The 15,153-nt window shown below is 33.5% G+C and overlaps 1 pseudogene; it reads left to right on the top strand.

Annotated features, from left to right (window-relative positions):
• Nucleotides 1–14,282, top strand: part of LOC127557085 (U6 snRNA-associated Sm-like protein LSm8) — a 47,483-nt pseudogene extending 33,201 nt beyond the window's left edge.
• Nucleotides 14,283–15,153: the final 871 nt, after the last annotated feature.

The following is a 15,153-nucleotide window of genomic DNA, read 5'->3' as shown; positions in this document are numbered from 1 at the left end:
ATGTTGAATAAAAGTGGTGATAATGGGCATCCTTGTTTCACCCCCTGATCTTATTGGGAATGTATTCAGCTTCTTTTCATTACAAATAATGTTTGTTGTAGGTTTTAGAAAGATACTGCTTTACTTAAAGGAAAACTCTCCATATCCCTAAGCTTTCTAGTGTTTTTAATAGGAATGGGTGTTATATTTTGTCAAAAGATGTTTCTGTATCTAGCGAGATGATCATATGATTTCTGTTGGTTTTGTTATTGACACAAGTCAATTGTGACAATAATTTTCCTGATATTGAACCAGCTCTCCATTCCTGGTATAAATTCCATTTGATCACAGTGTATTATCCTACTGATAAGTTGTTGTAATCTCTTTGATAATGTTTTATTTAAAAAATTTTGCATCAATATTCATTAGAGAGATTGGTCTGTAATTTTGTTTTTCTATCAATGTCATATTTGTGTTATAGAAGTAAATTGGCAGTACTCCTTTTTTATCTACTTTTTCAAATAGTGTACAACAATAATTGGAATTAATTGTTCTTTAAATCTTTGATAGAATTCACTTGTGAATTCATCTGGCCTCAGAGATTTTTCTTAGGGTATTCATTAATGACTTGTTAATTTTTTTTTTTCAAAAATGGGACTATTTAAGTATTTCTTTCCTCTTTTAACCCAGACCATTTATATTTTTGTAACCATTCATTTGGGTTAGATTGTCAGACTTGCTGTCACAGAGTTGTGCAAATAGTTCCTAATTGCTTTAATTTATTTTTCATTGGTGGTGAGTTCACTCCTTTCATTTTTAATGCTGGTAATTTGTTTTTTTCTTTCCTTTTTCTGACCGAATTAACCAAAAGTTTGTCTATTTTGTTAGTTTTTTTTTCATAAAAGCAACACTTAGTTTTATTGTTAATTCAATAAGTTTTTTAGTCTCTATTGCATTAATCTGTCCTTTGATTTTCAAAATTTCTAATTTGGTATTTAATTTGGAGTTTTTTATTTGTTCTTTTTCTAACTTTTTCAGTCGCATGCCTAATTTATTAATCTCTTTTTTTCTATTTTATTTATGTACCTATTCAGAGATATAAAATTTCCCTGAACTGCTTTTCAATGCATTTCATAGATGTTGGTATGTTGTTTCATTATTGTCATTTTCTTGGATGAAATTATGGATTGCTTTTGTGATTTGTTGTTTGACCCACTCATTTTTTAGAATTAGATAATTTAATTTCCAATTGGTTTTTAGTCTATCTTTCCTTGGTCCTTTATTGAAAGTAATTTTTATTGCATTGTAGTCTGAAAAGGAAGTGTTTACTATTTATGCCTTTTTGCATTTGATTGTGAGGTTTTTATGCCCTAATATAAGGTCAACTTTTGTGTAGGTGCCATGTACTGCCAATAAAAAAAGTGTATTGCTTTCTGTCCGTATTCAATTTTCTCCAGAGATCTAGCATATCTAGGTTTTCTAGAATCCTATTAACCTACTTAGTTTCTTTTTTGCTTATGGTTAAATTTGTCTGTTTCCGAAAGGGGAAGGTTGAGGTCCCCCACTAGAATAGTTTTTCTGTCTATTTCTTCCTGTAATTGGTTTAAAATATTCTCTATTGACTTGCCTGCACTACCACTTGGTGCATACACATTTAGTATCATTATTACTTTTTTGTTTATTGCACTCTTTATCAAGATGTACTTTCCTTCCCTATCTCTTTTAATAAGATCTTTCATTTTTGCTTTATCTGAGCTCAGAATTGCTACCCCTGCTTTTTTTTTTTAACTTTAGTTGAAGCATAATAAATTATGTTTCAGCTTTTTACCTTTACTGTGTATGTGTCTTTCTGTGTCAAATGCTTCTTGTAAACAATATATTATAGGATTGTTTTTTAATCCACTATGCTATGTGCTTCCATTTTATGGCAGACTTCATCCTATTCACATTCACAGTTGTGATTACCAGGTCTGTATTTCCTTGCTATCCTATTTTCTCCAGTATATAGTTTTGTTCTCTCTTTTCACCCTGTCCTTAATCTTATGTTTCTTTTTACCCACTCCCCATTCACTACTTATTTTTTATCACCTCTTTCCCTTCTCTTTGTAGTGTTTTTTTTTTTTTTGTCTTTTGCTGAGGCAATTAGAAGGTTAAGTGACTTGCCCAGGGTCACACAGCTAGAAGTTTTAAGTGTCTGGGATCAGATTTGAACTCAGATCCTTCTGACTTCAGGTCAAGTGCTCTATCCACTGTGCCACCTAATTGTCCCTGTAGTTTTTTTTTTTTTAAACAAACTCTACCTATTCCCTTATCTTCTATCACTCCTTACCCCTTCTCTTATCTTTCCCCCTAATGTTTCTACCCTCCCTTTTATCTTGTGCCTCCAGTTTCTTTCCTCTTTCTCCCCTACTTCTTTATAGAGTTAGATAAATTTCTATAACCAACTGAATGATCAAATTATTTCCTGTTAGAGCCAAAACTGATGAGATCAGGCTTCAGACAATGCTCATTCTCTTCCCTTCTTTCCCTGCCTTGTAATAGATCTTTTTGCATCTCTTTATGTGAACTACATAGACCATTATATCTTTCCTTTCCTCTTTTTCCAGTGCAGACATTTTCCCACTCCTAATATCTTTTTCTTTGATGTTATCACATCCGAATCCATTCACAACCACACTCTCAGTCCATGTGATGATCTTTTTTCTCTGTCTCAGTGACAGATACAGTTCTCAAGTATTATAGTTATCATTTCCCCATCTAGGGATATAAACAATTTAACCCTTAAATAATATATATTTTTTTCCTGTGTGTTTGTCTTCTATGGTTCTTTTGAGTCCTGTGTTTATAGATTAAATTTTCTGTTCTTTTCAAATGAAATGATTGAAAGTTTCTTACTTCATTTAAGCTTTATCACCTCCCTTGAAAGAAGAAGCTGAGTCTCACTGGATAGCTTATTTTTGGTTGTAACCCTAGGTCTTTTGCCTTCTAGAGTATCATTTTCCAGGACCCCCCAATTCTTTATTGTAGAAGGTGCCAGATCCTGAGTAATCCTGATTGTTCCTCCTTGATATTTGAATTGTTTTTGTCTGGCAAATTGCAATATTTTTTTTTCCTTGAGATTGTAGTTCTGAAGTTTCACAATGATGTTCTATGAGTTTTTCCTTGTGGGATCTTTTTCCAAAGGTGATGGATAGATTGTTTCAATGAGTAATTCCCCCTCTGTTTGTAGAATGATCTCTTGCAAAACACTATACAAGCTCTTTTTTTTTTTTTTTTTTTTTTGAAATAGTCTTCAGGTAGGCCAATAATTTTTAAATTGTCTCTTCTGGATCTATTTTCAGGTTGGCTATTTTTCAATGCTTTATTTCACATTTTCTTCCATTTTTTCATTCATTTTAGTTTGTTTGACTAATTCCTGCTATCTCACAGAGTCATTAGTTTCCACTTGCCCTGTTCTGGTTTTCAATGTGTGATTTTCTTCAATTATCTTTTGTATCTCTTTTTCCATTTGATTAATTCTCCTTTTTAAGGAGTTGTTTTCTTCAGAACATTTTTTTCCTTCCTTTTCCAAGCTGTAGACCCCCTCATGCCTTTTAATGTCTTTTATGAACAGTCCCAAGAAGTCTCTTTGGTCTTGAGACCAATTCTTATCACTCTTTGAGATTTCTGCTATGGACATCTTGATCTTGCCTGAGTTTGTGTTTTGTTCTGTTTATCATCACGGTAGCTTTCTATGGTTCAGGTTCTTTTTTGTTTCTTGCTCATTTTCTTTTGATATTTCCTCTTTTTTTACTTTTATGGTTCAATTCTGTTCCTGGCAAACATAGGGTGCTGTTCCAAGCTTCCTGTGCAGCTCTGAGCCACAGGGACCCCTTGTGAGCTTTGTCTGCTTTTTTCAGGAAACATTCTGGTTTCCACTGAGTTTGCCTTCTGAACTGGGACTCGAAGCTGCCCTACAGCTCCTCTATTTAGCCAGGATTGAGGGTCTTAGTTGCTTATTTGCTGTGATTAACACCTTCTCACCAGCTTTCCTGGAGTATATCTGAGCTAGGCTGAATATCCTTTTTACCCCACTGAGAATGACCTTTCTTGAAGTTTTTTCAGTCTATCTTGAGTTTGAGAGTGTTTCTATTCTATCAGACTCTATTCAGAGGCTTGTTTTCATGTGATTTTCCAGGGAAAGTGGGAGAGGTCAAGCAGCTCTCTGGCTTCACTACCTTAACTCCACCTCTGGAAGTCCTCTTGGCTCCACTTAAGCCAAACTAGTTTTGAGTCTGCCTAAATTTACTGATACTGGTCCTTGGAGAAGAGTCACATGCTACCTTAGTAGACCCATACTTCTTATTTGAAGAAATATTCCAGTTTCTTTCCTATTTGTGAACATAGTGTCACTCACATATTATGTTGAAATATTGGAATATGATTCCATGTTCTAAGTTTATTCAGATAAAATTGGAATATTAGAGTAGGAAGGATTTTATACTCTAAAGCTATAGAAAGTAATTAGACCATGAATTTGTAAAACCACTGCAGAATACTCCTTCGACATAAGCAAAGTAACCAGCTTTCCATATAATGTGATTGAGGGATATTTAAACTTATTTTACTTCAAACATCTTATTCCATCAGACTAACTTACTACCTAAAAATGTCCACTCTTAGAATCTCCAAAGAACTCTCAAAGGAAACAAATAAATGGTAAGGTCATAATGCTTACTAATTAAAATAACAGAATGTAAGATATTTGATTATTTGAAACTCATTGTCTCTCAATTTCACTATAAAAAATCATAATTCATATAATGAAACAGCTTTGAAGAGAAACAGCTGTGCCAGAAGTCAGAGCTCATGTATCCAAAGGACAGTAATTAACTGTATATTTCTGCTGTTTAAGATTGCTGAAGTTGCAAAAATAAGTTCTAAAGAAAAACTTCAATATTTCACAGTTCTCTCCAGTATCACACTCCCATTATGTAAAAGGTCTTTGGTCTGTGATGGGAAAAATAAGTAACAAATGCTAAATTAATAGAATTCATAAACTTCATCATGATTTTAAGTATCTTCAAATTCAGTGGCATATTAAATACCTCCCCCACACCTCTATTTCTGTCTTTATATCTTTCTCTCTCTCCAATATACATACATCAGAATAAATGCACACATACAGATATGAATGAGAATTCAACTAATTATATGCCCATATATACATATATGTAGAGATATATAGAATTATTTACATATGTATTTGAATAAAATTTCATTTAAATTAATATAAAGATATAATTATTTAGATGAATTCTCATCTAAATGTATGAATGAGTATATATATATATACATATATATATAAATTCATGACTAAATGATCATCTAAAAATTTATATCTCTTCATTTATATTTAAATTAATTCTTTTCTGTATATCAATCTATTGTTTAATAAAAAAAAATTCTGCTTATAGAATTGAAGAATATTCCTTTGAAGAAAAATTATATTCCACTTTTTTTTTCACTCATTCACATTCTCAACATAAAATCATATTCTATCCTATTAAGATTTCTCTGATTTCTAGCTTTCCTCTATATAGTCATAATTCTTTTCAAAATAATATATCAGAGACTTCCGGTTAAGATGGCGGAGAGGAGGCACACAGCTGTGTAGCTCCACGCTTTCTCTCACTATCCATTTCATTTCAAGCCTCTGAATTAATGCTTGACTGAAAAATAACCCACAAATAGTTACCAAGAGAAGCCATCCTTGAGATTCGCCAAGAAAGGTCTGTTTCTACTGGAGGGCTGGGACAGTTTTAGATCGGGCACAGGCGGCGGGCAGCGGCAGTGAGAGCACGGGAGCAGACTGGAGAGGGGTGGGGAGTGATCGCAGCTGTCTCTGCGGGGAGAGCTTTGCTACAGGTTTGGATACTTTGCTCCGGCAGCAAGTCAGCAGCCCAGCAGAGAAGATAAAAACACCGGGGGTGAAGAATACAACCCCAAACAGCTGGAGTCTCTCGGGAACTGGCCACCCCCTTCCTCCTCCCCCCCCCCCACAGTGACTCAGCACGCTCTGGGATCTCAGAGCGCAGGCGCAGCACAGTCGGGCTAGTGCCTCACTGCTGCCCCCCGCAGTCTGTAGAGGAAGCTCAGTAACATGACGCAGCCCCTCCCCCAAAGAAAGACTCCAGTTTTTTCTTCTTTTCTTTGCTAGTTTGTCTTTGATTATTAGACAGAATGAGCAAGTAACTGAAGAGGACTTTAACCCTTGACAGTTTCTATACAGATAGAGAGCAGACTCTAAATCCTGAGGAGACTAAAAACAAACAGTCTCCAGGTGAATCCCCAAAGGAGGAGATCATCTGTTCCTCAGCACAGATGAATCTCATGGAGGAAATTAAAAAGGCTCTCACAAGGGAGCTAAAAGAAAAATGGCAAAAGAGCCTAGAGAAGTCAGTTAAAGAGAGAGTGGATAAAGAAATAAAATCCTTGAAAAATAGGATTGGTGAACTGGAAATAGAAAATAGCTCTTTAAAAAACAAAATTGGCGAAATGGAAAAAAAATTCCACAGAACAAAAGAGCTCAATGGGACAATTACAAAAAGATTTTAAAAGAGTGAGTGAAGAAAATACTTCACTGAAAATCAGAATTGAACAATTGGAATTGAATGACTCGAGGAGACAAGAAGAATCAGTCAAGCAAATCCAAAAAAATCAAACAATGGAAAAGAATGTGAAATACCCTCTGGGGAAGGCAACAGACCTGGAAAACAGATCCAGGAGAGACAATTTGAGAATCATTGGACTCCCAGAAAAGCATGATGAAAAAAAGAGCCTGTCCACTATTTTCCAGGAAATTATCAAAGAGAGCCCAGAAGTCATAGGAACAGAGGATAAAATAGACATCGAAAGAATTCATCGATCACCCACTGAAAGGGATCCTAAAATCAAAACACCAAGGAATATAGTGGCCAAATGCCAGAACCCTCAGACGAAGGAAAAAATACTGCAGGCGGCTAGAAAAACCCAATTCAAGTATCAAGGAGCCACAATAAGGATCACCCAGGATCTGGCAGCATCCACACTAAAAGATCGAAGGGCCTGGAATATGATATTCCGAAAGGCTAAGGAACTTGGTATGCAACCAAAAATAACTTACCCAGCTAGAATGAGCATCTTTTTCCAGGGAAGAAGATGGACATTCAACGAAGTAAGCGAATTTCATCTATTTTTGATGAAAAAGCCAGAACTTAACAAAAAACTTGATCTTCAAATATAGAACTCAAGAGAAATCTAAAAAGGTAAAGATTAATATTGGGAACTATATTTTGGCTATAAATATGTATAAAGAATACATGTATACCTTGTTCTAGAAACTGATGTGGAAAGGACATTGTACCAGAAAAAGGGTAAAGTGGGGGTAGTACACCTCATGAAGAGGCATAGGAAACCTATTATATCTGAGAGAAAGAAAGGAGGGGGATGAATATAGTGGGTATCTTACTGCCTTCAGAATTGGCTTTAAGAGAAAAATTTTAGACATATTCAATCTATGGTGAAACTTCTCCCACTTTATTGAAAAGTGAGAAGGGAAAAGTGAAAAGGGAAGGAATAAGCTAAGTGGAAGGGAATATGGAAACTGGGAGGGAAAGGGGTAAGATAGAGGAAGGAACTCTAAGGCGGGAGGGAGGGATACTAAAAAGGGAGGGCTGTGAGAAGCAAGTGGTGCTCACAAGCTCAATACTGGGAAGGGGGGTAAAGGGGAAAGAAGGGAGAAAAGCATAAACCGGGGTTAACAAAATGGCAAGCAATACAGAATTGGTCATTCTAACCATAAATGTGAACGGGGTAAACTCCCCCATACAGAGGAAGCGGTTAGCAGAATGGATTAAAAGCCAGAATCCTACAATATGTTGTTTACAGGAAGCATACCTGAAGCGGGGAGATACATGCAGGTTAAAGGTAAAAGGTTGGAGCAAAATCTACTATGCTTCAGGTGAAGTCAAAAAAGCCATCCTGATCTCAGATCAAGCTAAAGCAAAAATTGATCTAATTAAAAGAGATAAGGAAGGGCACTATATCTTGCTAAAGGGTAGCATGGATAATGAAGCAATATCAATATTAAACATATATGCACCAAGTGGTGTGGCATCTAAATTCTTAAAAGAGAAATTAAGAGAGCTGCAAGAAGAAATAGACAGTAAAACTATAATAGTGGGAGATCTTAACCTTGCACTCTCAGAATTAGATAAATCAAACCACAAAATAAATAAGAAAGAAGTCAAAGAGGTAAATAGAATACTAGAAAAATTAGATATGATAGATCTCTGGAGAAAATGTAATGGAGACAGAAAGGAATAGACTTTCTTTTCAGCAGTTCATGGAACCTATACAAAAATTGACCATATATTAGGACATAAAAACCTCAAACTCAAATGCAGTATGGCAGAAATAGTAAATGCATCCTTTTCAGAGCACAATGCAATGAAAATTACATTCAACAAAAAACCAGGGGAAAGTAGTCCAAAAAATAATTGGAAACTAAATAATCTCATACTAAAGAATGATTGGGTGAAACAGCAAATCATAGACATAATAATAATTTCACCCAAGAAAATGACAATAATGAGATGTCATACCAAAATGTGTGGGATGCAGCAAAAGTGGTAATAAGGGGAAATTTCATATCTCTAGAGGCCTATTTGTATAAAATAGAGAAAGAGAAGGTCAATGAATTGGGCTTGCAACTAAAAATGCTAGAAAAGGAACAAATTAAAAACCCCCAGTCAAACACTAAACTTGAAATTGTAAAAATAAAAGAAGAGATGAATAAAATTGAAAGTAAAAAAAAAAAAAAACTATTGAATTGATTAATAAAACTAAGAGTTGGTTCTATGAAAAAACCAACAAAATAGACTAACCCTTAGTAAATCTGATTTAAAAAAGGAAAGAGGAAAATCAAATTGTTAGTCTTAAAAATGAAAAGGGAGAACTCCCACTAACGACGAGGAAATTAGAGCTATAATTAGGAGTTACTTTGTCCAACCTTATGCCAATAAATTCGACAACTTAAATGAAATAGAAGAATACCTCTAAAAATATAGCTTGCCCAAACTTACAGAGGAAGAATTAAATATCCTAAATACTCCCATCTTAGAAAAAGAAATAGAACAAACTATCAATCAACTCCCTAAGAAAAAATCCCCAGGACCAGATGGATTTACATGTGAATTCTACCAAACATTTAAAGAACAATGAACTCCAATGTTAAATAAACTATTTGAAAAAATAGGGATTGAAGGTGTCCTACCAAACTCCTTTTATGACACAGACATGGTACTGATACCTAAACCAGGTAGGCTGAAAACAGAGAAAGAAAATTATAGACCAATCTCCCTAATGAATATTGATGCTAAAATCTTAAATAAAATATTAGCAAAAAGGTTACAGAAAATCATCCCCAGGATAATACACTATGACCAAGTAGGATTTATACCAGGAATGCAGGGCTGGTTCAATATTAGGAAAACTATTAGCATAATTGACTATATCAATAACCAAACAAACAAAAACCATAGGATCATCTCAATAGATGCAGAAAAAGCATTTGATAAAATCCAACATCCATTCCTAATAAAAACACTTGAGAGCATAGGAATAAATGGACTTTTCCTTAAAATAGTCAGGAGCATATATTTAAAACCATCAGTAAACATCATATGCAATGGGGAAAAACTGGAACCTTTCCCAGTAAGATCTGGAGTGAAGCAAGGTTGCCCACTATCACCATTATTATTTAATATCGTATTAGAAACACTAGCCTCGGCAATAAGAGTCGAGGAGGAGATTAAAGGAATTAGAGTAGGCAATGAGGAAACCAAACTATCACTCTTTGCAGATGATATGATGGTATGCCTAGAGAACCTCAGAGATTCTACTAAAACGCTATTAGAAATAATTCATAATTTTAGCAAAGTAGCTGGCTACAAAATAAATCCCCATAAATCCTCAGCATTTTTATACATCACCAACAAAACCCAACAGCAAGAGATACAAAGGGAAATTCCATTCAGAATAACTGTTGATACCATAAAATATTTGGGAATCTATCTACCAAAGGAAAGTCAGGAATTATATGAGCAAAATTATAAAAAAGTCTCCACACAAATAAAGTCAGACTTAAATAATTGGAAAAATATTAAGTGCTCTTGAATCGGCCAAGCAAACATAATAAAGATGACAATACTCCCTAAACTAATCTATTTATTTAGTGCTATGCAACCAGACTTCCAAGAAAATATTTTAATGATCTAGAAAAAGTAACAACAAAATTCATATGGAACAATAAAAAGTTGAAAATCTCAAGGGAATTAATGAAAAAAAAATCAAATGAAGGTGGCCTAGCTGTACCTGATCTAAAATTATATTATTAAGCAGCAGTCACCAAAACCATTTGGTATTGGCTAAGAAATAGATTAGTGGATCAGTGGAAAAGGTTAGGTTCACAAGACAGAATAGTCAACTATAGCAATTTAGTGTTTGACAAACCCAAAGACCCTAACTTCTGGGATAAGAATTCATTATTTGATAAAAACTGCTGGGATAATTGGAAATTAATATGGCAGAAATTAGGCATGGACCCACAATTAACACCATATACCAAGATAAGATCAAAATGGGTCCATGACCTAGGCATAAAGAACGAGATTATAAATAAATTAGAGGAACATAGGATAGTTTATCTTTCAGACTTGTGGAGGAGAAAGAAATTTGTGACCAAAGATGAACTAGAGATCATTACTGATCACAAAATAGAAAATTTTGATTACATCAAATTAAAAAGCCTTTGTACAAATAAAACTAATGCAAACAAGATTAGAAGAGAAGCAACAAACTGGGAAAACATCTTCACAGTTAAAGGTTCTGATAAAGGCCTCATTTCCAAAATATATAGAGAACTGACTCAAATTTATAAGAAATCAAGCCATTCTCCAATTGATAAATGGTCAAAGGATATGAACAGACAATTTTCAGAGGATGAAATTGAAACTATTACCACTCATATGAAAGAGTGTTCCAAATCATTATTGATCAGAGAAATGCAAATTAAGACAACTCTGAGATACCACTACACACCTGTCAGATTGGCTAAGATGACAGGAAAAAATAATGATGAATGTTGGAGGGGATGCGGGAAAATGGGGACACTGATGTATTGTTGGTGGAGTTGTGAACGAATCCAACCATTCTGGAGAGCAATCTGGAATTATGCCCAAAAAGTTATCAAATTGTGCATACCCTTTGATCCAGCAGTGTTTCTATTGGGCTTATATCCCAAAGAAATACTAAAGAAGGGGAAGGGACCTGTATGTGCCAAAATGTTTGTAGCAGCCCTGTTTGTAGTGGCTAGAAACTGGAAATTGAATGGATGCCCATCAATTGGAGAATGGCTGGGTAAATTGTGGTATATGAATGTTATGGAATATTATTGTTCTGTAAGAAATGACCAGCAGGATGAATACAGAGAGGACTGGCGAGACTTACATGAACTGATGCTAAGTGAAATGAGCAGAACCAGGAGATCATTATACACTTCAACAACGATATTGTATGAGGACATATTTTAATGGAAGTGGATTTCTTTGACAAAGAGACCTAACTGAGTTTCAATTGATAAATGATGGACAGAAGCAGCTACATCCAAAGAAAGAACACTGGGAAACGAATGTGAACTATCTGCATTTTTGTTTTTCTTCCCGGGTTATTTATACCTTCTGAATCCAATTCTCCCTGTGCAACAAGAGAACTGTTCGGTTCTGCAAACATACATTGTATCTAGGATATACTGCAACATATCCAACATATATAAGACTGCTTGCCATCTAGGGGAGGGGATGGAGGGAGGGAGGGGAAAAATCGGAACAGAAACGAGTGCAAGGGATAACGTTGTAAAAAAAATTACCCTGGCATGGATTCTGTCAATATAAAATAATTATTAAATAAAAATTAAAAAAAAATATATCAGAAACTGATGACTGGACTTTGTGTTAAAGAAGATTCCTGAGCCATTAGTAATAATAATTTTAAAATATCTTATTCTCCTTCAAACATTTTAAATAACAAAGTATAAGTTAAATATATTAATATATTTCATGCCTTAAAATAATAAAGTATTTATAATTAAGTTGGTTCTCAAAGTTTTCCATAAAGCACTGATCAGAAAAACTTTCAAGTATTAATAAAACATTTTATATTATATTTTCTTCTTTTTTTTAAAGAAGAAATATACTAAGCAAATAAGACTATCCAAATTAAAATGCAATTCAAAAACAGAACAAAACAAAAATGTAACAATTACCTTCAAGTAACTAATTTTCCTTTTATACTAAAAGGTAGAAGACAAAGTTCTTAAATATTATCAATTGATACCTAAGGTATGGGAGGGAGAAACATAATAAGTAATTTTTAAAGACTTTATGCGTTAATTATGAATCACAAAGAATAGTTTCTCACAGATTTGCCAAAATTTGGTGAGGTATAAATATGACATTTTAAATGTAGCATTATATTTAAAATTCCTACTTGTGATGCTATCACTATTGGCATTTATTTGATAAGTTAAAAATTATAAACATTACTTATTTCCTTGTTTTTTTAACATCTTCATTTTTTCTCTCCAATATTTTCTACTCTTTTCATCTTTTATGCAAAAATGAACAAATTGATGAGAAAGATAGAAACTGAGAGACAGACAGGAGGCAGAGCCAAGAGACAAAGATAGAAACAGAGAGACAGAGATAGAGAAGTAATTTAATATAACTACCTAATTGATCAATGAAACTGTTATGCAATTTTTTGTACCTATACCTCTTTATTTTCTTTAAGAAAGAATGGAGATTAAATTTCTCATCTTTTCTTCTGGGCCAGACATAATAATTATGAATGTGTATCCTTCAGTTTTTGTTTATTTGTCTGTAGTTCTAATTTACACTTTTTGCCATTTGGTAGAATCTAACTTTATTTTTCTTTGAATCAGTTCCTTTAAATCTCATGATTCTCTATTCTTTTAAATATTCATCATATTTCCTTCATTTCTGTAATATAATGCCATATTCATTATCTCTATTTGTTTAACTCATATTTATTGTCAGCTTTTTTCCTACTACAGAGTGGATTGCTACATATATTTTGATTTATGGGGAGATTTTTCTCTTTTACTTCCTCAGTGTATGTGCCTAACACAAGAATTGCTGGGTAAAAAACAATGGATGTTTTAAGTCACTTTTGTAGGAAGAAAGAAAAAAAGCTGAACAAGTATAAATTAAGTGCCTATCATGTGCCAGACACTATTGACCATATTTACAAATATATTGTTTATTCTTCCAAATAAACCTGTCTGGCAAGGTCTATTATTATTTCCATTTTGCAGTTGAGAAAACTGATGAAGAAAGGAATTAATTGACTTCTTCAGGATCACATAGTGTATTGGGCCAAGTCTGAATTTAGTTCTTTTTGGCTCCAGACTCACATTCAATCTACTTTACTATCTAGCTGCTTCTTTTAAATATCACATTTGTAGAATAATTCCACATTGCTTTCAGGAATGGTTGATCTAGCTACAGCTCAACAAACGATGTAGTTTGGTGAATTTCCCAATGTCTCTAAAATGGATTATTCCCGTCTTTTGCTATTTTTGCCAAATCTCTGACTATGAGGTTGTCATATATATATTGTTTTTCATTTCTTTTAGTATTAATATCCTATTATAATTTGTGAATTATAATATAGCTAGTGATTAAATAATACATTATATTTTACTTATAATTGTTCATGAATTATTATCATTAGTTCCAATTATTTCTGTTAAGAGAATGCATGAAAAACCATCTATTAAATTGCTACTATATCCCAAGTATTATACTAGGTGCTGAGAATGCAAATGAAAAAGTGAGAGAATATTTTCCTTTAAGAAATTCACAGCTTTTCTTCCATGTTCTCTGCTTGACACAGGCTCCAGAGTGTGAGGCCTGAGCATCATGATTGACCTGGGAGAACTACATCAACTGGATGGTTGCTGTTGTTACATCTGATAGCAAAATGATTGTGGGAACCCTAAAAGTTTTGATTATCAATTTGATTTTGGATGAAAGCCATAAAAGAGTATTCAGCTCTTCTCAGGGAGTAGAGCAAGTGGTATTAGGATTATACATTGTAAGAGGTGACAATATTGCAGTCATTGGAGAACTGATGAAGAGACAAATTCTACACTTAATCTGGGAAATATTTGAGCAGAACCTCTAAATTTGGTAGCACATTGATAAACTATTTACTTTGGGCTTTTGTAAATCTTTGTAGGAATCTACTTTTTCTGAGAATGATGTGCAGAATTTTAACAAATTGTGATAACTACATTTTTACTTATTTTGTGTGTTGTAATTTGATATGTCAATTAAAATATTTCTACATTTTGCATTTTATTGTAAGGTTTTTTATATTGTATAAATATCTAGTAGTGACTAATTTTCATAATTTGGGGAATTTTATAAATATATGGTAATTTTGACATTTTATAACACATAGGAAAAATTGTAAGCAGAAATTTATGCACTACTTATATCAGGAATACATATTTCCTGGAGTAAGTCTACTGGAATTTTCAAATTAATTTTTTTTTACGACTTTGGCATTGGTTTATTTTTGCAACTACTTTCTGATAATTCTTATAACTTCCTGTAACAACTGTGAATCAGTCTGGGTTTAATTGAAAAGGAAAATGATGATGGGAGAGAAAAAGATTCTTATATAGAACAAAGATAGGGAATTGAAAGGTATGAAGAAGTAAGAGACATGAGATAGGAGAATTGGTAAGTTTGCAATGAATAATTTGCCTGAGATAAGTTTTAGATATGGCCTTATTGTGTCCAAATCATCTTGATGTTGATGAAATTGATCCTACTTAGCAAATGTCATTCTATAAATGTCAGTAAATGAAAATTTGTTCATTTATCAGCAATTTTCTCCAACACATTGAGTGTCAACAGGTAATTCAAAGGAGTGAATTTTCTATGTCAGAGCATTAGTAATTTATGTATAAATTATAATCATCTGAAGTAAGGAAAATCCTCAACTTAAAAATGAATTGCAATTCAAATATACTCTTAGCGGAGTGAAGTTTTAAAGAGCTTTCCT

The sequence above is a fragment of the Antechinus flavipes genome, chromosome 3, assembly GCF_016432865.1.
Source record: "Antechinus flavipes isolate AdamAnt ecotype Samford, QLD, Australia chromosome 3, AdamAnt_v2, whole genome shotgun sequence".
Classification (NCBI taxonomy): Eukaryota; Metazoa; Chordata; class Mammalia; order Dasyuromorphia; family Dasyuridae; genus Antechinus; species Antechinus flavipes.
This window is presented reverse-complemented; position numbering and strand designations above follow the sequence as displayed.